Genomic DNA, 25,438 nt, shown 5'->3' on the forward strand with positions numbered 1-25,438 from the left:
TTGGGGCAGCTCCAACTCATACGCAACCTGTCCAATCCTTCGTATCACCCTGTATGGCCCATAGAAGCGGGGCTTGAGCTTCTCATCTCCCTTCTACTTCAGTGACGATTGTCGGTATGGCTGTAATCGTAGGTAGACCAAGTCCCCTACCTCAAACTGTCTCTCCACCCGACCCCTATCAGGATACAACGTCTGCTGGTTTTGCACTGTAACCATATTATCCTTGAGAGCTCGAAGAATATCCTGACTCTCTTGGATCCAAATCTTGTCTCTTGGAGCCTTGCTAGCACCAAACATCACGTCAGCAAAAGATAAAGGATGATATCCATACAAAGCATAGAATGGTGACATACTAATGGACATGTGATGTGTAGTGTTGTAGCAATACTCCCCTAGATGCAGCCACTTCAGCCATGCTTACTGCTGCCCACTGACATAGTTATGCAAGTAGCCCTCCAGCCACTTGTTAACTATCTCTGTCTGCTTGTCCGTCTGTGGGTGATAACTAGTACTCGGTGTTAATTCCGTTCCCACCAACCGGAAAAGCTCCTGCCAAAACCCGCCCATGAAATGGCTATCCCTGTCACTGATGATGGTCTTAGGAAGACCGTGTAGCCTGAAGACCTCTTTGAAGAACAACTCGGCCACCTGTGCTGCTGTATAGTGTGCGGGTATGGCGAAAAAATGTGCGTACTTTGTCAGTCGATCAACGACGACAAAGATACAATCCTTGCCCTGCACCATGGGCAACCCTGTGATGAAGTCCATCGAAATACTCTCCCATTTCCCCTCTGGAATGGGAAGAGGCTGCAATAATCCTGCGAGATGGCTCATCTCCCCCTTGTTCCTCTGGCAAATGTCGCACTCCCAGATATGCTGGAGTACGTCCTCCTTGAGGCCCTTCCATGAGAACCTCTCTCTAATGGCCCTGTAGGTTTTGGTAAACCCCTGATGGCCGGCCAATGGTGAATCATGTGATGCCTGAAGTATCTTCTTCTTGAGCTGAGATCCCTCAGTCAAGAAGATCTGGTCCTTATAGTAGATGATCTCATCGGTTACCCTGTTCTTGTCATCCGCCACCTGCCCATCCAGAACCTCACATGCAAATCTGTCCTTGGAGTACTCCACTAAGAGTCGAGCCCTCCAGTGTGTTTCCAAGCTCATAAGAGACAACGTGGCTGGTCTACATGAAAGAGCATCTGCTACCACGTTGTTCTTACCTTTGACATACTCAATGTCAAAGTCATACGCTTGGATCTTACTGATCCACTTCTGCTGCCTCTCCTGTAGCTGTTTCTGCTCCAAAAAGAACCTGAGGCTGTTGTGATCAATCCTCACCCTGAACCTATTACCCACTAAATACTGCCGGAATTTGGCCAATGCATGCATAATGGCCAGCATCTCCTTGTCGTATATAGAATACAACCTCTCATGTGGAAGGAGCTTCCGGCTCTCAAAGGCTATAGGGTGACCTCCCTGCATCAACACTGTGCCGATCCCCTCTCCCGACGCATCACACTCCAAAACAAATGGCTGCGAAAAATCCGGCAATACAAGCACTGGGCAGCTGCTCATAACCTCCTTGAGCCTGTCAAAGGCTCGCTGCATTGTATCCGACCAAGTGAATGCCCCCTTCCTTGTCAGATCCGTCAAGGGTGTAGCAAGCAGTGAGAAACTCTTGACGAACTTCCGGTAGTAAGTACAAATGCCAATGAATCCCTGAAGTTCTGTCATGTTCCTCGGCTCCGACCAATCTCTGATGGCCCCGATCTTCTCCTCGTGGACTCTCACTCCGTCCACTCCTATGATGTGTCCCAAGTACAACATCTCCGTCAACCCAAACTCACACTTGGAGAGCTTGGCATAGAATTGCTGCTCCTCCAAGATGCGCAACACTGTCTCAATGTGCTGGAGATGCTCCTCCCAAGTCCTGTTGTAAATGAGAATATCATCAAAGAACACCAACACAAACTTCCTTAAGTGACTGTGGAAGATGTGATTCATGCAGGACTGGAATGTAGCTGGGGCGTTGGTTAGCCCGAAGGGCATCAACAAAAACTCAAAGTGCCCATAGTGACACCTGAAGGCGGTCTTGGGAATGTCCTGCTCCTTCACGCGAATTTGATGGTACCCAGATCTCAAATCAATTTTTGAGAAGAACCGTGCTCCTATCAACTCATACATCAACTCATCGGTCTTGGGTATGGGGTACCTGTTCTTCAGGGTCTTCTTGTTCAGGGCCCTGTAGTCAATGCACATCCTCAATGTGCCGTCCTTCTTCTTCACCAACACCACGAAAGAAGCAAAAGGACTCGTGCTCGGCCGAATGTGCCCAAGAGCCAGCAACTCCTGAATGGCCCGCTCAATCTCATCCTGATAGGCCTTGGGATGCCTATAGGGGGTAGTAATCACTGCCTGTATGCCCTGCTCAAGCTCAATGGTGTGCTCAAACCCTTGGTCTGGTGGCTGTCCCGTCGGAATATCCCCAAACACTATGGCATATTGGTCAAGGATGGAATGTATCTTTGGGTGCACCGTCTGCGCTGTAGTCCCTACCTCTGATGCACACAGCTCCACTGCCCACTCTATGTCTCCCTTCCGGAAGACTGCCTCCATCCGATGAGCCGAAACAGTTTGAGGGGGATATATGTGCTGTCCCCGTATCTTGTCATGCCTCCCTGTCTTCTCATCATCCCACTCCATCTCTAGGGCCTTCCAATTTGTCGTGACCTTCCCTAGAGTGATAAGCCACTGAACACCCAGTATCATGTTGGTGTCCGGAATATTGACCACGAAAAAGTGGTCAGTCAGTGTGTAGGTGCCCATCGTCACTAATATCTCTGGGACATAACGAGCACACACCATGGTCTGATCTCCTGGGGCCAAAACTGAAAACCCATCGAAGCTCTCTGTCTGTATACCTCTCCGCTCAACCATCTGTGCATTGATGAAGTTGTGGGTTGCCCCACTGTCAACCAAAACTGATACTCGCTGGCCACGTACCGTCCCGCGTACGCGCAGAGTCAAATACTTGGGAACTCCTCGCAATGCTGCAAGGGCCCCTCGGTAGGTGCAAAAGCTGCACCACCTGCTGGTGGTGGTGGAGGTGGCAAAGCATCCTGTACGACATGACAATCTCCTGCCCCCACGTCATCCTCCTCATCCTCTTCCCCGCTGCTCTCGGAGAAGACCTCAATAAAATGTGCTTTGCCAGCAGCACATCTATGTCCCGGTGCCCACGGCTCCTGACAGGTAAAGCACAACCGCTTCTTCTTTAGCTCCCTCCTGGCATCATCATCAATCTGTGCTCGTCCTGGATTTCCCTTTGGAGGTGGAATCCTCACATCCTTCCCCTTAGGCTGGAAAGCCTGTCTCTGGGGGTAAGGTGTCCGGGTCCTGGGTAAGGCATCCTGTAAGTCCCGAGTCCTGCTAATAGCATCCTGGAGTGTGGCTGGTCTAGTGGATCTAACTAGACCTCGAAGTGGCTCTGTTAACCCCTCAGCAAACATTTAGATCCTCCGTGCCGTGGATAGATCTGGCACCATCACTGAAACCCTCAAGAAGTCTGCAATGTAGGTCTCTGGGTTCTCGGTTTGTTTGAGCCTCGTCAGCTCAACAAAGTGCTGTTTCGGATCCCCCCGGTCAAACCTCTCTATCAATCTCCTGGTGAACTCGGCATATGTCGTCACTGTGGAGTGTCCAAGTGTAACCATCCCATGGAACCACCAGTCCTGGGCCTCACCATCCAAATGTAATGTCGCCACCTTGATGGCCTCTGTCTCCGACATCTGGTTAAGCTGGAAATAGATGTCCAGCTTCTCCACCCAAGACTTTGCCAAACTGTTTGATGAGCCATCAAACGTAGGCAAGTGGAATCTACTAGCTGTGCGGTGGGTGTCTCCATCATGATAATGCTGGTATCCTCTGTGATGGTCGCGGGGTCTACTATCCCGCTGGAGCTGAACAAAGTCGCGGGGTCTGCTCCTCCTCCTCCTCCTCCTCCTCCTCCTCCCCCTCCACTACATCCTGCACTAACCAATCATCCGCAGAATCCATGAGAGGCCTCTCGGCCTCAACCCTCCATGCAGCAGTGGTGTCAATCCCATCCAATGAGATGGCATCCACATCAGGTGTCCTCTCAAGTTGCCTCACCCACAATCGAAGATTGTAGTAGACATAGACCATGTCATTAAGGCGCTACGACTCCAACCTGTGCAAAGATCATGAAATAATAATTAATAATTAATATTATAAAAAAAATATTGTTTAATGAATTCAAAAATTTATTTGGAAATTTGCAATATTTTAAATGTTTAAGTGTTAACCTGTTGCGCTTCTTGTTGTGTATTTTTTCAAATACACTCCAGTTGCGCTCACATCCTGAGGAGCTGCATGTTTGGCTGAGGATGCATACGACAAGCTTTTGCAAAAGGGGTACTCTGCCACCATACATCTTCCACCATGCATCTACAACAAAATTACAAATAAAATTTTAAATAAACATAAGAAAAAAATGGAATTTGAAGAGATAATGAAATTTGAAACAAAGTTACAAACTAAAAAATACCTGGCATTTTAATCGTCCTATCAGTGACAGCCATCTCAAAGCCAAATATGCCACCTGCCATCTTATATGTCTCAATTTGTTTAGAGATCTCTATACGTTGTTCTGGAGATCGCACCATCTTCTGGACACAGGATAAGAATCCATCCATGATCTCAGCATCAAAATCAAACCCACATGCATAAGAAAATGCAGGGTTTAGGAAAAGCCCAACAGCATGAATGGGACGATGGAGTGTGTTGTTCCATCGCTCATCAATCACTCCCCATAGAAGGAGTTGTTTCTGAAACCCATCATCTCCCTTATCATCATAGTAGGCCCGAATGGCTTCTTTGGCCTTGTCCATGGCTTCATACAAATAGCCCATTGTGGGCTTCTCACCATCAACCAACCGAAGAACCTTTACCAAAGGTTCAGTAACGGTGCACACCTCCTGCACTCCCGCCCAGAAGTCTTCCTGGTATGAAACTAGTCTGCATACGGCCTCTCCTTCTGGTTTGCAGCTCATTGACATAGCACGCCACTCCTCTGAAAGAAACATTCTCTTCAAATCCCACATAGAATTCAGGAGGGATTGAAGAGATATGAAACTCGTGGCAAACCGTGTAATGGCAGGGCGCACCAACTATTTGTTGTTGGTGAATCTTCTCATCAAGCTAAGCACAGATGTATGATTATATATAAATTTTGTGATGCTTTTTGATGAGTCAACAATATCTTTGACAAAGGGAATTTTCCCTATGTCCTCTAACATCAAATCAATACAATGGGTAGCACAAGGTGTCCAAAATAAAGTAGGATGCCTGTCCATAAGCATTCTACCAGCAGCAACATAATTTGCAGCATTGTCCGTTATGACTTGGACAACATGTTGTTCACCCACCTCCAAAATAAACACATCCAGCAAATCAAATAAAGTTCTTGCATCTTTGATTTGATGAGATGCATCAACGGATTTGATAAACATAGTCCCCTTGGGACAACTAACCAAGAAGTTTATAAGGGTTCTCCCCTTTTGGTCAGTCCAACCATCTGACATAACAGTGCATCCTGTTTGTGCCCATGATGCCCTAAAATCCTCCAATCTTTGGGTGCAGTCACGCTTTTCATCTTGAAGAATTCGGCCTCTGAAATCATGATAAGAAGGGATTTTGTACCCCGGGCCAACACTGGCAATAGCGTCAACAGTAGGTTGGAAAAATGGATTATTCCTTACAATGCTGAAAGGAATATCACTCCAGAGGAGAAATTTTGCCATCAACCTGTCAGCGTGTTCTTTTTCAGTTCTTTTTAGCATTGAACCGATAGATGGTTGTGAACCAGGTGTGGTTCGAGGAACAAAAAATGATGATGCAGCGACCGGATTGACTGATGCTGCAGTAGAACCAGTGCCACTTGGCCCACTTCCTTCAGCTGACCTTTTTAGTTGCCTTTTGAGTTCTTCTTTGGCCTCTCTAGTGTGCTCTAATTCTCCCAATGCTCTCATGGCTCTTTGGATAAGTTCAGGATTTGTATTTATACAGGGCCCCACATCATGTCCAGGGATTTGTGCAAGGTGAAACTTCAACCTGTACACCCCCCCGCGTATGTCCTTTCCACACAACTTGCAATTCAAGTTTTGTCTATCATTCGGAGCTTTAGGTTCACCATATTCCCAGAAAGGATCCAATTTCCTTGGCATGTTTGTTTTTGAATTTTGAATTTGCAAACCTATGGGAAAACAAGGATTAGGAAATAGGAATTTAGGATTACAATTTAGCATTTACAAAATTACAAGTTACAAATTTTCAGAATCCAAAGTTCCAAACCCAAGTTACCCAACCAAATGGCAAATGCCAAAAACAATGAAAAAACATAAACAATGTTTAAAAAAAATGAAAAAAAAAAATAAAAAAATTGGTTCCCATAGTCATACCAATTTACCCATCCCAAATCAATGAAAAAATACAAAAAATTCTTTAAAAACAATGAAAACAAAAGGAAAATGGTGCCCATATGAAGTTTCCCAACCAAAAACAATGAAAAACAATGTTTTTAAACAAGGAAAACAAAAAAAAATTAATCTACATACCGTTTTTATGGAGAAATTGGTGGTCTCCTCTTGAATTTGTCTTACAATCCCTTAGATTTTCTCACAAACCCTCCAGCTCCTCTCTCCAACACCTTCTCCTCCTCCTACACGTGCCCACAGTGAAAATGAACCAAAAAAAAATGAAATTTTCATTATAAAACTCGCTTTTTTCCCATAAAAAGCGCGATTAAATCGCCAGAGGGAAAAAAGCGTGCGTTTTTGAAAAAAGCACGATTAAATCGCGCTTTTAACAACACTGCTATTCAGGACATGATTCAATGTTATGTGTGATTTTAGCGCTAGAAATGATATTAAACATCTTATATATTAGTTTTCTTATCATATTTATGTGTCAATGTATTTATGTTATGTTGTAGATGGTTTAGATATTAAAAAAAATGAAAAAAAAAAGAATATTTTTGTACCAAACGCTTTTTTCTCGCTTTTTTCCGCTTTTTTCCCGATTTTTCCGCTTTTTTCCGCTTCATTCCCGACGCCGATTTAATCCCGCTCGCGCTTTTCACAACATTGATGGAATGTGAAGATGTTCTCCCCTAGAGTGGCATTCGAAGTCCACTCAGGATGTAGTTGAGATTTCCGCTTGGAAACCTCTTGTGCTGATCAACGCTGAGTAGACTTGGCTCAACAACTCAAGCATACAAGGGGTTCGATTCAGAAATTGGCAAAAGACCCAAAATGAAGCTCCTTCCCTCTATTTAAATTTGCTACTTCATCTCTCCTCCAAGTGGGTCCCCCCAGTCAAATTCCTCCTCTCACTTTACCAAGTCGAATTGCTCAAGGGGGTATGAATTTCCCTTTTTGGGAGTGGTCCCCACCTTCCACTTCTTCCTAAATTTTCTTCTTTCCTAATGTTTGGAGAGTCGTTTCCTTCAAAAATTCAAGTGGGGTCCTCCTAACCCAGTTTTCCTAAGTTTAGAAGCCAAAATGCCAAAATTGTGCAAAATTGTGTTTGCTTAGCAAAATTTACTAAGTGGGAATATCACATTGTTTGAGGCTAATTTCTTCAAAGCGATTTCATTTGGAGGCAGATTTCCTTGAGGCCGATTTACCTGGGCCGAATTCATTTTGAGGGAGCTGAGTTGTAGGTTCTAGATTATATTTCTCCTTGTATCTCTGTGGGTCGAAAAACCTAGATTTTCTAGATAATGAAATGACGGAGAAATGTTTGTAGGTTAATTAATTTTTGAAATGTGTGATTGATCTCTTTGGTTTATTTCCGCTGCATATTTTTAATTCTAGAAGGTAAAGATGCTAGCGATTTTATTTTTTGGTGTTTAGTTATTATTTGGGTAAATAAATAAGAAACGGGGGATAAATTAAATTTCCGTGAGAAAATAAATTTGGTTGGTCTTAGAAATTTAATAAACTTGAGCAAGAAATCAATCTTGTTCCACCAATCTTCATCAGTCATCATCCTCCTCACCATAATTCCCTTCTCTGAATCTACCTGTCTCGACTCAACCCAAGTTGCACCTACCACCATATTTATTAATGCAGTTTTACTTCAACATGGTGACACAACATGTGAAGTTTGAGGCATATCTTGTATCAAAAACTTTGAGCAACTCTAGTTTGGAGTATTTTCGATATATTGGTTGAGATTGGTGGTGGTTGGTGATGAATTTTATATTCTTCCTAGCCTGCCTTGTGATGTCCTTAATCCATTTCATTTTGCCTCAATCTCTTCTAAAATCAAATTCAGATTATGGTCAATGCAAAGAGTCCAAATTATGTGACTGCATCTACTCAACAATTAAGTCTACAACTTTGGAAAAAGGTGCATTATTTGTGATAACTAGCACCACATTTTTTGGCCCTACTTGTTCAATAACGAGAAGTAAAATGAACTTACTATCCTTTACCTCACCCTAATAATCTTTTGCTTTTATGAACATGGCTCCTTTTGTTGATGATGCATTGACATTAATTAATGGCCTATGCCTTGTATCGGTCCATCCATATGAGATAATGGAAATTTTTGTGCTACCACATGAGCCATGAATTGGTCTAAAAGCATCATCAATAAATTGGCTCTCTTTCTCGAGCAAAATTGTTCTGAATTGTTCATAATTTGGCCCCTTGAAACTTTGAGGGGATTTGTTAATCTGTGATGTTGTTAGTTGCATCATCTATACAGGTGCTACCAGACATAAGCAATTAGCCAGAAGGAGAATAAATCACCCAAGCTGTGGAAGCTAAGTTCTTTGTGTGATGACTGGCATTGTTTGCAAACCCTATAAAGACTGGATCATCCATCGACATCTGCCAAGGCATGTTGAAAACACGTTCAGTAACGGCGAAAAAATACTAATGTATCTTAAAATACACCATATTCATAATTACAAAACAAAGTAATTGCTTGAGAAAAAGCTCAAGCATGATCCTTCTTGAGATAAAGCCCATTTATGGACTTGTTCCCATTAGCCGTTCTTTGCAAAATGGTTTTCAAGAACTTATTTAACTGCCTCTACTTGTCTATTTTCTTGGGGATAATAAGGAGACAAATGTTCCTGTTTGAATCCCAACTCCAAAGCCAACTTAGACATCATCTTGTTTTGGAAATGACAATTTTCTTTGGAACATCGAAATGTGCTATGACCCGAATGAAGATGACAAGCACTACTGTTTTACTGTCGTTTGAGAATGTAGGTATGGCCTCGACCCACTTGGTGAAGTAGTCGACAACCACGATAATATACTTATGCCCCCTAGCCGAGGTTGGGTGACATGTAGTAAAGTTCACTACCCCACTTGGTGAACATATTGACAATGATAACTAGAAAGAGTGGAGCAAGATGTATGCACATCTTTCTTGTAAATATTTGACATAGATGGCACTTCTTGACTGCCTCAATACAATCCTTGAAAATTGACTACCAGAAGTAGCTAGCATGCAATATTTACTGGGTTGTTTCCAACTTAGAAAGACAATTGCTAGACTCTCAACTCTGACATTCATTCAAAACATTTTCCACCTCTTCATGGGTTAAGCAAGGATGCAATATTGAATCTATCCCACGACGATAAAAAGTATCATCGATAATAAGGTAATTTTTTGCTAGATGTTGGATGTGTCGTTGATCACCTCGTGAGAAGGACAGAGGAAACTTCAGAGTCTGGAGATGTATAAGGATATCTCCATACCAAGGATAACTGAAGGAAATGAGAAATAGGTGTTTGTGAGGAAATGATCCTTGTCGAAGTTTGCCTCATTTTCCCAAAGTAACTCCGAGATTAGTTCTATGAGTATTGAAGACTTTTTTGATTTTGTTGACATGAAATCTAGATCAAACTCTTGCAAAATTACGATCCATTTATTGAACTTCCCTTCAACTATTCACCTAGTTAGGACATATTGAAATGGATTTATATTGGTAATCAGGATTCAGTAATCACTATGGTTTTCTTTAGTAGAATATAGTGTTGAAGTCATTGGACAACATCGATTGCACACAATGCCAAATTTTCAATGTATGAGTACTTGAGTTCGGGACCCATTTGGCCACAACTAAGGTAATAGATGACATGCTCCTTGAGTTAGTCATCTTCTTGAACCAGAACCATATCGACACTAGATTTTGCAATTCGAGGTATAAAAGGAAGTCTCTGTTCTAGTCTCGGGCCCTAAGCAATGGAGTAGAAGTCAACACCTTTTTTAAAACGTTCAATAATTGTTGAGCATACTTATTCCATATAAATGGGACCTCTTTTTTCAACAAGCGCATAAAACCCTTTGTTATCTCAGCATAATTTACAATGAAATGCCTCAAGACGTTGGCTTTAACTTGTAGGCTCTAAAGTTAACACATGTTAGATGGGGGAGGCAACTAAACTATTGCCTCCACCTTGAGTGGATCGACCATGATCCCCTTATTTGAAATGATAAAACCTAAAAGACGACAAGAAGTCACACAAAATATACATTTGTGTGGGTTCGACTAGATCTTGAAAAAATGATATCTCTCGAAAATTTGGTAGAGGTGAACAAGATGATCAACTCTTACAAGATTGAGTAGCGAGGTCATCAAGATAAGCCTCCACAATATGTTTGATGTCGTGAAAGCTATAGGACATGGCCTACTGGAAATTGGCTCTAGTATTTTTCGGGTTGAAAGGCATTTTACATTGTGCAAACGTACTCTACGGGCATATAAAGGTTGTCTTATGTTGATCCTCTAGACAGGTTTCTATTTGATTATACTCGGAGAATCCATCCATGAAAGAGAATATCTCACTTCTTGCACATTCATCAATAATTTGATCAATGAAAGGTGTGGAGAAGTTATCCTTTGGGTAATCCTTATTCAAGTTGTGAAAGTCCATGGATACTCTAGGTGTCTTGTGCTTTTTATCAATTGGAATGGGATTTGAAACCCATTTAGCAAGAGGAATGAAGGAGATAAACCCTCGCTTAAGCAATCTTTCTATCACTGCCTTTATTGTTTCTTCCTTTCTAGATTGACTGGTGGAAGGTTCTGTTGAACAAGCTTCACATTCTTGTATTTCTTGATCTCATGTTGAACAATTCTAAGGGTCAATTCTTGGCATTTCCTCATAAGACCAAGCAAAGACATTGCTTTACTCTTTAAAGAGTTCAGTGTATATACACACTTTTTTAGCAAAACAATTTGCCCCAATAAAATGTTTTGCATGATGTCAGGGATTTTAGAAATATTAATCGACACAGTCTCAGAAATATTTTTCATGTTCACCTTAACACATATGGAGTGACACTAAAGGGTTCATGGGACGATCTTCATTTTCAACTGTATGCAATTCTTGGAGAAAATAAGAGCGATGGTGCAAGTCATCCCATGGTCTTTTAGGACCAGTCATTGCTTCAAGGAGTGTCTCATCAGATGGAAAAACAATATCAAGGCAATCCATTGAAAGGGTTATATTGCAGCCTAAACATGCATTGTAGTGGGATCTAGGTATTCCATAGGTGATGGGGTTGGATCAGAGCTTGTAGCATATTAACGATGGCTTGATAAGCAACCTTTGCTTTAGATAATAAAACAACCATTCTTGTATATTGATCTTCTTTTATCGTGGCAGAGGGTGAAGGTAGGACCCATGGGTCCTCGAAATAGGCAGTACAGAAATAATGATTTCGAGAGTCCAACATGGACTTAGTAGAAATGATGTTTACATATGTGACAGGGGGAGAGTAATGGGTACATTTGGACCCCCAAATTCTCAAATGCTTTCTGGGATCACCAAAGGGACAATGGAATCTGACGCAACATTTGGGTCAGGATGGCAATAAGCCATTTGATCAATCGAGACAATCTTTCCTTCATGAGGGAAGAATAATACACAGAAGACTGTAGAGACTATTTCTTGCATCGCGTAGACCCTATTGCGTCCCAAGAATAGATTGTAGTTGAGTTTTGCATCAAATACTTCACTTCTACATTGGCGATTTTGCCTCCCAACCTGATTGGAAAGGTGGGAATAATCCCATGGGGCTAGTGAGTGACTATCAAAAGAAGTTAATGCATACTCCTGAGAGATACATCTTTTGATATAGTAGGTTGCAGTGATTTGAGGAACCATTCTAGTAGAAATTCCTTGGGAATCTTTGGTTTAATCATTCACTTCCTCCTTCACCATTCTTGAATGTGGTTGGAGATATGGGTATTGGTTTGGGGTAGCATCGCATGTGCTCTAGCCACGAAAATTGGTGGAGAGGCTGAAGCACATGAGATCTCCAAGACCTAGAAATGATTTGGGCAGATCCTAACCGGTTTGGGAGATATTAAAATAATTAATATTTTTAATGGAGTTCCTAAGTCTAAACTTAGGAAAAATAAAATATTGATGGGTATTAATATAAAAATGGGTTAGAAGGGTCGAAAAATCCTGGATCAAGCCAAATCTAATCTTAGCCGTTGATTAGAGATTTAATCTCGGCCGTTGATGGACCAATGAGAAAAGTATAAGAGGAGGCTTGAGGGTTAGTTGGAGAACACACCAAGAGAGATCAAGAACTCGATTTTTTGGGGCATGGTTTGCTGAGGAAATTGAGTGAGTGATTAGAGTTGCAGTTGAGGGGCAGTGAATAAATAGCAGAGAGGCAAAGTTAGTACTAGGAGGATCAGCGCAGAGCTGGAAGAGGGACGCAGAGCCAGCTAGAGGCCACGCAGAGGCAACCAGGAGCTGCGTAGAGCTAGAGAGGGCTAGTGTTTGAGATGCAGAGGGTCCAGGGGTTGACGCATAGGCTTCAGACGCTGACGTAGAGCCCAGAGAGGTTGACGCTGAGCCAGAGAGGTTGACACATGGTCTAGAGGCAGCGCTGGGAGCATTTTGTGGGACAAACTGAGAGCTGGAGAGCCAAATAGGGTGACACAGAGCAGTAGAAGCTGCATTGTTGTTGTGGGATCGTTCATACGGTTTTTTAGTTGGAATATTTGTATTCGACTGTAAGTACTACTGCCGAGGGCATTCTCTGTTGGGTGACCCATTTCTGGCACCCAAGTTGTATTCTGAAATTGCATAATAATAAAATCCTTTGAATAGTTGCACCGGTTTTCCCACGTTGGGTTTTTCCGGGCACATTAGTCCAAAAACAACGGTGTCACTTGTGTGCTTGTCTGCTTTAAGTTGATGATCTGTATGTGTTGATAATGTACTTGTATTTATTTTCAGTATTTACTTGGTAAATAACTTGTTAAGTAATTGAACAAGTAGGAAGAAATAAATTAGATAGTATAGGAAGAATTTCTAACGGGTTAAACTTAGAAATTCCAACATCGTATCAGAGTGTGGTTGCAAGTCACAGGATAACTGAAGGCATCAGCTGAGTAGAGCATTAGCAGCAGAAAACAGCGGTCTCGAGTGATAGAAGCTGTTCCTAGCAGAAAGCAACAAGGTAGGAGTGACGCGGAGTGCTTGCATCATCAGTTTGAACCAGGAGGACGATCAGTGCAATGGTAGAGAGGAGCAGACCTGACCTACACAGTGCCCGATCATCTTTCTCAGCCAGGATGGATTGATGCTGGGGCTAGGAGGTGCAGATTTTGCCAGTGCCAAGATTGTGCAAGAGCCTAGAGGCTCAGTTCTTCAAGTTGTTGAGTTATAGGGGGCTGCGGATAATTTGCAGAGCGAAGCTGGTGGGGTACTGTGGTCAGAACAATACCCAACAAGGCAAGACCATGGAGGAGGGGTTTCCAGGAGGGAAATCGAGGCTCAGACAGAGTCAAATCGAGAACTTCCAGACGGGAAGTTGAGAGACTCAAAAGTGTCGAAAGAGGAGCAGCGAAATGACAGTGAATGGGTTGAGAGATCAGGATGGACTAGATGGAGCTTCCAACTTTGTAGTTTGCAAGGCCAGGATCTTGTCCATTCTAGACAAGTATCGCATCAAGCACTTCACCTTGAAAACGATAGCAATCCCAATTGACCTAGGTGAAAATGAGAAGTATGAAGAGGCAATGGCCAGGGAAAAGTGCATCATCCTTGATGGGGTCAAGGATCATGTGGTGCCACATATTGCCGAGAAGGAGACGACAATGAGATGTGGGAGGCCTTGAAGAAATTTTATCAGCATACTTCCGTGCAGAGGAAGATGTTACTTGAAAATCAGTTGCCATCATACCAGATGCAGAAGGGAGAGCAGATAGATGTCTTCCTCGGTGGATTGAAGGAGATTCGTGATCAACTAACTTCCATAGGGGCCACGCCAGATCAGGGACTGATGGTGAGGACCGCATTGAACGCAGTCTTAGAGGATTGGGAGGTATTTGTCCAAAGCATACTGGGCAGGTCGAGCCTTCCAGATTGGGAGGAACTGTGGGCGGCTCTTCATCAATAAGAGATTAGACGGGTGACCAAGGCAGGGAGTAGCGGAAATGGGGTCGGAATCAAGGAGGAGGAAGAAGAAGATGCTGCTCTTGCATTTGCGGGAAAGCAGGAGAAGATAAAGAAGAAGGACCTCTCCAAGGTCAAATGCTTCCATTATGTGGAACTGGGTCACTATGCGAAATAGTGTTCGAGGAAGAAGTGTAAGGGAGAGGCTTTTGACTCGAAGGCAGCGCCAGCGAGGGTGGAGAAAGAAGTCGAGGAGGATGACGATTGTGCCATGACTGCTCATGTGCCACTTGAGAAGAAGTGGGGAGACATCGAGCTATAGTTAGGATGACTACAGGTGATGAGGGGTAGGATCCTTGAGGTACCCAACCTCTTGGATTATACCTCGCTGCGGGAGCCCTGAAGAGGAGTAGCAGGACTAGCAGATGTCGGTAGAGACGGATGCGAATGAAGCGATAAAGAGTGCTACAGTGTAGGAGGCCCCGGGCAATGCAAGGCTAGTAGGCTGCAATAGTGTGAGAGGCACAGGAGTGTTGCACCAGTGTAGGATGGCACAGAAAGGTGTGCACTGGTGCGAGATGCAGGGAGTTGTTGCAGCAGCGTAGAGGTCACTAGAGGGAGCACTTGTTAGCCGCAGAGGGAGCTTCAACATCGGGAGTGTTTCTAGCCTGATAGAGATGTCAGAGTTGGGAGGATTAGTTACTTACTTCTCAGTAACTGAGTTGCAGTGCAGCGGTTAGCAGTGGTAGTGCTATGGGTAGCACGATGTAGCATGATGAGAGGGAAATGCAGTGTAAATGTAGTGGTGGCAGTGGCAGGGCTATGGGCAGAAACATGGATGCAGAGGGAGCTGCCATACATATGCAGCAGTGGCAGTGGTAGGGCCATGGGCAGCAATGCAGAGGATGTTGGGCGAGGAGGCCTAACATTAGCATAGGCACCAATGCTGGATGATCAGAGTGATACTCAGTGAGGAGTATTACTAGAGCACAATCCTCTCTAAGAGGGATTGTTGATTTGGGGTAGCATCAGATGTGCTCTAGCCACGAAAATTGGTGGAGAGGCTGAAGTACATGAGATCTCCAAAGCCCAGAAATGGTTTGGGCAGATTTTAACTGGTTTGGGAGATATTAAAATAATTAATATTTTTAATGGAGTTCGTAAGTCTAAACTTAGGAAGAATAAAATATTAATGGGTATTAATATAAAATTGGGTTAGAAGGGTCCAAAAGTCATGGGTCAAGCCAAATCTAATCTTTACCGTTGATTAGAGATTTAATCTCGGCTGTTGATGGACCAATGAGAAAAGTATAAGAGGAGGCTTGAGGGTCAGTTGGAGAACTCAGAACACACTGAGAGAGATCAAGAACTCGATTTTCTGGGGCAGGGTTTGCTAAGGAAATTGAGTGAGTGATCAGAGTTGTAGCTGAGGGGCAGTGAATACATAGCAGAGAGGCAGAGTTAGTACCAGGAGGATCAGCGCAGAGTCGGGAGAGGGATGCAGAGCCAGCTAGAGGCCACGTAGAGGCAGCCAGGAGCTGCCTAGAGCCAGAGAGGGCCAGCGTGTGAGACACAGAGGGTCCAGGGGTTGACGCAGGGGCTCCAGAAGTTGACGCAGAGCCCAGAGAGGCTGATGCTGAGCCAAAGAGGCTAACACATGGCGTAGAGGCAGTGCTGGGAGCATTTCGTGGGACAGTCTAAGAGCTGGAGAGACGATAGGGTGATGCAGTCCCTATCAGAGTGACGTAGAGCAGCAGAAGCTGCATTGTTGCTGTGGGATCGTTCATCCGGTGTTTTAGCCGGAATATCTGTCTCTGACTGAGAGGTACTACTGTCGAGGGCATTCTCTGTTGGGTGACCCATTTCTGGCACCTAGGTTGTATTTTGAAACTGCATAATAATAAAACCCTATGAATAGTTGCACCAGTTTTCTCGTATTGGGTTTTTCCGGGGACATTAATCCAAAAACAACGGTGTCACTTGTGTGCTTGTCTACTTTCAGTTGATGATCTGTATGTGTTGATACTGTACTTGTATTTATTTTCAGTATTTACATGGTAAATAACTTGTTAAGTAATTGAACAAGTAGGAAGAAATAAATTAGATAGTACAGGAAGAATTTCTAACGGGTTAAACTTAGAAATTCCAACAATGGGTAACCTTGTCCTATTTGAAAGTAGTTAGGAGTTCAGTCTTGACATTGTATGTAACAAGAAATTAAAAGTGGTTCAAGAAAACTATAGCCAAATCGTTGAATGTTGAAAATGAGCCCCCCTTCAACTCAATGTACCACTTAGCCGCTTTCCTGGTCAGGGTGTAGAAAAGCCTCAACATGTTCCAATCATCGATCAAAGAGTTTGAAGAACACCAGAGGTGGAAAGTGGTAATATGATTGGATGGGTCTACACTAGACTTACCTTCAAACTTTGGAATGTTTGACGGAAGTTTGGTTGGGACTGGGGGCCAATTTTGATTGTATCACATTAGATTATTTATTAATTTCTAAAGATTTGGAAAATTTAAAGTTGCTAGAAAAGGTAGGTGAGGTTGCGAAGCAGGGTTCCTACCCCCTAGAGGAGGACCTCCTGGTTGACTGAAACTTGGAAAAGAATAACTTGGATTTTGGCTGGCACTAGGTTGCTATGGATTGTTTATAGAAAGGCTTGAGTGTAATTAAAGCCTTGATTGCCTAGGTTGAAGGAAGGGAAACCTCCATTGGTGGGATTCCCAAAAGGTTGAGAGGGTTGGCCCCCTATCGACATTCCATACAAAGAGGAATTCCTGTGAGAAGTATTCCAAAAATTAGCAAAAGGCATGGAGGCTAGTGGCATTCGAGAGGGAGGAAAGACATTGCTCCCCTGCTAGCCAAATAATGAAGATGGGATGCTGCCCATCGATCCACTAGAGGATGAAAATGTTCCACCCATTTGCCTCTAAATACTTAAGGATTTGTCCCCATAGAAAATCCAAGAAATGGGAAAGACCCACTTCCTAGAGATGGGCTTGAAGGAGGAATAGTTTGTCCACTAAATGGAAATCCTTGTAACGGAGTTGAGGAAATCACCATGTTAGACATGGACAAGGGAAAACAATGGAAAAAGTGGATAAGATTTTGACAATCCTAATTGACAACATCTTGAAAGTAAAATACCAACATAAGAAGCAATAGTCTAGATGCCCTACTCGGATTAGGAGTGGGGAAAGGCCCAACAACAACGGAAACTGAAGTGGTCATAGGGATGGTAGAAACAGGAGGGGTAAATCCCCCCTCCACCAACAACATAAGACATCCCCAGTGCCAACAACAGTGCTAATGCTGCTCATGTTGGACAAAGCAAAAGGAGAAGAAAGAGGAGTACTCTTAATAAGAGTCCTCACAAAAGATGCAACCACAAGATCATCCTTTGGGAGGGGGTTGATATTAAGATCAGATGTATCTAGGATGTCTTTGAATTCTACCTGATCTAAATTACCCTCTGAACTTGATAGAAATAGAGTTCGTATAGGGACATGACCATTAAGATCTTGAAGAAACCCTTGTGCTTCGAGTTATTCCTCTAAAGGTGATCCCTCTGGGGAGGGTTCACTTCCATAGTGTCTGGCCGAATTGGTTCTTGTGAACCAATGTTGTCCAGTCTATGTCATCAAGATGATGGCTCGACACTCTCAGAAGAAAGTTTGCGAAGCCTTATGGATTGACAAGTCAATCTTTCAGTCTCCTTGAAATTTTAAAATAAAAATGACACAAAAACACCCTAAGGCTAACTAGGAGCAAAGAGCATGCAACTAAAAGTCCCTAGAGCAATCCCTAGAGCAACAAGCAAGCAAACTCTCCAATATTTTTGCTTCATGTGATTAGGACTGGACACCAAAACATGGAAGAGAGGTTAGAAGGGCCTTTCAAAGGATATACTTGGGTTGTTGAGGGCCCAAGTTCTACCAATGAAGGCCAAGATCAGAAAGATCTAGCTGTATAAGAAGTTGAGGAAGACTGAAAACTCATTAAATAATCAAGAAGAGAACATGAAATAGATCTTACAACTGCCAATCAACCCTAGGATAAAAACTATATAGAGCTTCTCCCTAGTGGAGTCGCTAGTTTTGTTGCAGGAAAAATTCCCTAAGATTAGCATCAAAGACCTTAATACGGAGGAAAACAAAAACTCAACATAACAACCCAAATATACGAGTAACAGAGATAAACTAAGGCATATGGGATAAAAGGCCTACCTAGGAGCTTGGCAGTTGATGTAGATCCCAAAGTCCTATCTCCTTCTCTTGTTCCTTCTCTTCAAACCTACAATTGGTACAACAAAAAGAAAGCGAATAGTCGAGAGATCAAAGCATACTTGCATATAAAATTTTAGTGAAATCCAACTTCAAATACATAAATTCAAAGTACATCACATGAAATAATAAAATTAAGACATGAAAGATGAGTTTCTTATTAATGTAAGACCGACAATACAATAGATACAGGTTACTTGATTCTTTTCATAGGCACTACATGGAATTGTCCTTCAGAATCCTCATTTGTGGGCCACTAAAGGTCTCATCTTCTAGCCTTCCACCTCCAAAAGTAATGTGTGAGATTTAAGGGCTCAACATAGGATCAGGGATATACGAGGATCACAAGGAATCATGTTGAGAGGGATGACCCTAAAAACTCAAGGAGGTAGAGTTAGATTTGAAGGAATTTTGTCAACATTGGGTTGCAATAGTAGGCTTGTCCTTTTCGTACACCCAAAGCATCATTGTATACCACCAATGGTTGGTTGGGGTGGTTATGACACAAGTTATAGCAAGTGGCTTTCAGTCTAGCCCATAAACCCTGCTTGAAAGAGTGCTAAAATGCACACATTTAATTTTTTTTTAGTATTTTTTGAAAGGATACATGGGTTTCTTTTAGAGTATCTGCATATATATACAATTTGTCTTTTGGAAGCTTACATATGTATAGTTTTATGTCATAATAGGAAAAGTCAATGGATTCTCAAAAAGTGTTTTTTAAAAAACTTTTTGGGGAAACAAATTTTGCCATAAGGAGAGGGATATGTTGAACTAGCCAAGAACTGCATCCCAAAGCAAGTGTGGCAAAAGATGCTATAATAGTGAGTTGCTCACGATGCTATTTATAAAAAGGATAAAAAGAAGGATGAGGCAACTGCTACTAGAGTTGAACTTGCTGTTGGTGGAGTGGTTAGATCCTCAAGAATGATAGGCATGTCTTGTACTCAGGGTAGTGACAAAGACTCTACATGAGGACCTCACCTTTCTTTGTTCCAAGAACTAGAGATGGGGCACAAACTTCCATCCTGTCAACGGTTAAAATAAAGGAAAAGCAAGAAGAAGATAGGGTTGTGGGAAGGTGGCCTTTCTGGAGCAACGTACCTTTGAGCATTACCAAAAAGACCAATTCATTTATTTAGTCAATGTGTGATTCTATCACTATTGTTGGCTTTGGGTATAAGTGCCCTTTCTATGAGGAGTTGTGGGGGGGCAATTCTTCAAGAAGAAAAGAATGACACAAATGCTAGATTGGAAGACCTAAGGAAGTCACGGGAAGCCACTAGATTCATGGTGATGTTCGGGTGGTTGGACAAATGGGAAGGGTGGGACCCTTCTTAATTTTTGGTAAATTGTCTTAGGGAAACAATGTTTATGAAATCCGTTGATGCATTGTGCATGTTAAAAATGCAACGTTGTTATGTGAATTGATGAAAGGGTTCATTCAAGAGTTTGGTTTGCAACATGTTCGAGTAATCGCAAATAATGTAGCTAATTATGTGGTTGTTGACAAGTTGCTAATAAAGAGGTACCCCACAATGTTCTAGATTCCATGTTTTGGCCAGTGCATCAATTTGATGCTTGAGGACGTGGGAAAAATATCCTTTGTCAAGGAAGTCATTGGTTAGGCTAGGAGCATCAAAATTCATATATAAACATGGATTTGTTCTTAGCTATGTTGCACGAGTTTCCGATATGTGGGTACTTCAGGTATGTGGGAACGAGTATATGGTACCGTTAGAAGCTTTGCCCAAATTTACAGGAAATGTCAAATTGGGAGCGACAATAATATAATATATTAAAAATTAAAATTTAATATATATTAAAAATAAAATTAATATATATAAAGATTAAATGTACATACAAAATTAAAACAAACAATACACCCATATCATAAATCAAAATATTTAATAAAAGCATATTATCCTTTAGAGAGTAATTTCAAGTTTTATATCAACACAAGAGAAGCAATCTTAGCATTAAACCATAAATTGACCCTAATGTGATGTCAAGAGACATCCAATATGTGCTTAAGCAACTAGAAGTCCAAGGTGTAACCTGGCTTGTCTTATATCACCAAATCTATTTCATGTGCTTAATTATGCAAATTCCAGATTTTTGATTAGAGATAAATCAACCCAGGAAAGTAGATGAACACTTTAAATCAGGAGGTAAATGATAAATCCAATCTAGCGTTTTATGAGTGCTAGCTTGGATTTAAGTGCGTATACAAGTTATTTGCTTCCGTAGGGGTAAGCAAATAAATGATAACTCAAGGAAGATTTACAACTACAAACTTGGAATAGAACTTTGAAAAGCTTACTTCCGACTTGTGCAATAATTATCAAGTGTATGTAAGATATGAAATTAAACTAGACTTGAATGGTTGAACCTAAGAAAATCTGTTTTTTATGTCTTTTTATGTAATTTGCAGATTTACATAAAGAATAAAAATAGCCCAAAGAAATAGGAATAAACTTGCAATCAACAATTCTCGGGAAAAATTTACACTTACGATTTTAAGATAATAACTTTCAAATCAAACTGCAATTAATTTGAGCCTAGGATATGAGTATGCTTCATAAATTAAACGCTAGACTTGAAAAAAGAAAAAAACTTGAAAACACTAGACGAACGAGTTGCAGGTCGAGTTGGATATATGTTGGAGTACCCAACTGTTGATTGACATTATCTTCAGAAAATAGTACTGAATGTTAAGCGTGATGGTGTGATGGATTGATGTGTTTGATGGATCGATAACTAACATAGTTCATATTAATAGTTCAGCTCATAGTTCATGTTCATAGTTCAGCTAACATAGTTCATGTTCATGTGTTTGACGGTTCAGCTATCATAGTTCATGTTCATGTGTTTGATGGATCGATAACTAACATAGTTTATGCTCATAATTCAGCTCGTTTTAGCGTGATGGTGTGATGGATTGATGTGTTTGATGGATAACCTACAGATAGGAGCCACGTTCCCAATCGAAACCCGTTCTGGAAACTCCAATTTCTGTACAGCGACGTTCCCAGAAAGCTCCAATGTACTTGCAAAAGCTCCTGGCTGTTTTGGAGTGTTTCGTACTAGCTCCCAAGCTCCCGGGAGTGTCGGAGCTTGGGGTACTTGCTCTCCAATGGCCGGGAGCGGTACCTGTGCAACATTGGTTCTTAGCCTCATGAGGAAACTCACAAGAAACAAGAGTTGTTGTGTCCTACAATCACACATTCGCGAACAACTTCATTTCTCTTCAGTTTACATTCCAATGTCAGTTTGAGTTGAAGCGAATATTTGTTTGTGATGAGTGGCACAAGTGTGCATTTAGCACAATATATGATTCGTTCTGGGAAGAAGTGCAAGAAGTGTGCACGGTTAGTGAACCGTTGGTAAAGGTTCTTAGCTTGGTTGATGGGGATAATGTTGATGATATAGCAGTGGATAGGTACTTCTGCAGGACTGGTCCAAGACTCTCTAGGTACTTGCTCATGTTGAGCAAAGTGACTTCAATGATTTCTTTCCTAAGTCTAACTTAGGAAAAGCACATTGATTAATTAATTAATTAATATTGGCTATTGGGATAAGGTTTTCTAAAGAAAAAGTGATCTCTACTGCTGATCTAAGTGCGTTAGGATTTGATCTTAGCCATCCATCACTTTGAAGATTTAGGGTTAGGGTTTTGGCTCAATGATAATTATAAACGAGAGCTCAAGGAATGAGAAAGACATAGAATCATTGAGAAAGTAATTTTCTCAAGTGAAGAGTGAGAGACTTAGGGCTAAAGAGAAGGAAAGGTTGCAACAAAGAAATTCAGGTGAGAGAAACGTGAAGGGGTCAAGATATTGTATAGAGGAGGCCAAATTTGCAAGGAAACGGAAACTCAGCTGGAAGTGTTTCACAAGAGGGCCGTGTGGCCTAGGTGAATGGCAAGATTTTCTTCTACTGTGTGGGCCGTACAGGGCCAGGATAGAGGAGGCCGAATTGTAGGTTGGAGAAGCCGATTTTTCCAGGGATCGAAAATTTCGAGAGGCCAAGATGTTTTGAGGGTCAAAATTTCCAGTTTCCATTTTGCTTATAAGTTCTGTATTTCTCTGTGGGCTATTTTTCTGGTGAGGAAGTCTTTAATTTTCGTGAGCAAATTAATGAAGGAAATATTTGAAGGGAAATTTTTTTGTTGTGTATGTGATTGATTTTCTACTTGTGCTTCTGCTGCATTTCAATTGTGAAAATATTTTTTATTCAACAATTCAGAAAATTAATTTACTGGGTTAAAATAATTTCTGGGTATAAATCTTGCTGGAAATATTAAATCAGATCTGGTATTGGAAAATTAACAGATAAGCTTGCAATGGGCTACTTGTATGAAATCATGGATAGGATAATGAGACTATTTCATCTCATCATGTGGGTGAGGGTACCCCTGAATATGAAAAATGCATGATGATCTAAGATTTGATTAATGGTCAATGGATTCGGGTGCTCCATCAGCCTATTCATGCGACATCATCTTTTGTCAACCCTACCTATGCACACTCATGTAACTTTTATTTTGATGGCGAGGTAATGAAGGGGCTCATGAGATGTCTCCATAGAATGGTACCTGATGTTGATGCTCACAGAACAATTATTCATGAGTTGGAGATGTATCAATAAGCTAGCAGACTATTTGGCTTTGCCAATGCTGTCCATGAAAGGAGTATTTGGATGCCATGTAAGCTGTTAGGATATAGAATTTTAATTGTGTTTTATTTGAAAGTTGAATTGTGTTTTCTTTATTTCCTATTTTCTGTTGTAATGAAATGTAATTTAAATCTTTTTTTTTTCTTATTTGTTGTAGATGTTTGGTGGTGAAATTATAGTGCAGCAGAGCCAAATTTAGGAAATATTTCCACTCGAGTCCTTAGCCAAACCTGTAGCACTTTAAGATGTGAGCGCAATTGGAGTATGTTTGAAAAAATAAGAAGTGCAATAGGCTATAAATTCAACTAAGCAATTACAATTATTGTAATAGATGACCCTCTTAACATATTTATGACCCTTGAGAGTTCAGACTCATTAAATTTATTAACCCTTTTATCGGTTGGAGTTTCCATGTCTTAATGATTTGGTATAAGTTCACTACAATCTTTGACTGTGGGTGAGGCAGTTGGAGAAAATACTTGACGTGGATGCCATTTATTTGGACAATATTAACACATTGTCTGAGTGGTGGGTGGAGTATGAGGTGCCTATCATGGAGGGGGCACCTGTGTGGTCAGTGGAAGAGCAGCAGGTGCAGGAGGCAGCGGAGGAGCAATGATTTGGTATAAGTTCACTACAATCTTTGACTGTGGGTGAGGCAGTTGGAGAAAATACTTGACGTGGATGCCATTTATTTGGACAATATTAACACATTGTCTGAGTGGTGGGTGGAGTATGAGGTGCCTATCATGGAGGGGGCACCTGTGTGGTCAGTGGAAGAGCAGCAGGTGCAGGAGGCAGCGGAGGAGCAAGTAGTGTGGGCAGAGGGGCACTGTGACATTATGGAGGGTGGTGCAGCAGCATCAACACCATCTTGTACACAGATTGATAGTCACATCAACCAGTTGGTGTTAGATAGATGATGCAGGACCTTCTAATGGCAAACGAGCCATGTCCTTTTCTTGTAAAAGGATTAGAGGGTTGATAGTAGATAGCTAGATTTATCATTGTAGATGAAACATGATGATGAGATACACCAGCATAGATCCATCTTAAATACGAATCTAACATGAGCCGAGAGGGATCCAATTTCTTCACGTGCAAATATTTTTATGAGCCGACATTATTTAAATGTTTTGTATGGTTATTTAATTTAATTTTTAGATTTTTTTTTTATTTTGGTCAATTTGAGCAAAATTTCAACGTTGATGACGGACAGACAGGGTTACACATCATACTGGGTTGTAGAATGAGCCTCTCGGCTCAATTATATATTTGATTTCATTTTGTATTGGTTGTCCAGTGTTGTGTCCTTAAGTGGACAACTACTAGGGTTCAGCATTCATTGTCTTTGATGTGTCATTTTTGATTTGGCATCCACTAGTTCATATATTATCTGTGTTTTTTGCATATTTATGTGGCAATGTGTTTATTTGATGTTTTCTTGGGTTATATGTTTAAAAATTGAAAAAAATGAATTTATTTTGTATTTTTTAATACTTCCGACGGTTTGCCAATTTTTTTCTAATATTGCAGTGAACCTGTATTCCAGACCTGCTCTGATTTTTTGCCAATGCAAATTTTTTAACTTTTTGATGAACTTAAGCACATGATTCAACTCCCATAATAGCCTCATGAGACACTTTCTGGGTTTGCATGTTTATTTGACATTTTTTAAAGTCTGGTATTGAGGTAATTTTTGGTTCATAATTGCCTGTTTGATTTTGTGAAAAGGTAGAGTAAGTTTTCAATATGCTTTTAAAATTGAAAATTTTTTTCATTAATTTGCCAAAATTTACTGTATTTACACTGCTGTTTTACAATTAAAAAGGGCTGTTTGAGGTGTGAATACTTTCCACAGAATTCGAAAACAAAGATTTTATAAATGATGGCCCTTGGAATGCAAGCATATCACCAGATTCACCACTGGCAGGTGGATCCTGATCATCATGTCCCTATGTTATTTAATGGTAGTTTTCGGGAGGGGTGCCATCCATGCACCTCTG

The 25,438-nt window shown here is 41.4% G+C and overlaps 1 protein-coding gene across 7 annotated transcripts in view; it reads left to right on the plus strand.

The window, feature by feature from the left end:
• LOC149141334 (Phospholipid/glycerol acyltransferase family protein) overlaps positions 1–25,438 on the plus strand; it is a 193,081-nt gene that overhangs the window by 106,468 nt on the left and 61,175 nt on the right. The window lies entirely within an intron of this gene.

The sequence above is a fragment of the Pinus tabuliformis genome, chromosome X (genome assembly GCF_031772625.1).
Source record: "Pinus tabuliformis cultivar Carrire ecotype Pingquan chromosome X, CPIR1, whole genome shotgun sequence".
In the NCBI taxonomy this organism is placed as follows: Eukaryota; Viridiplantae; Streptophyta; class Pinopsida; order Pinales; family Pinaceae; genus Pinus; species Pinus tabuliformis.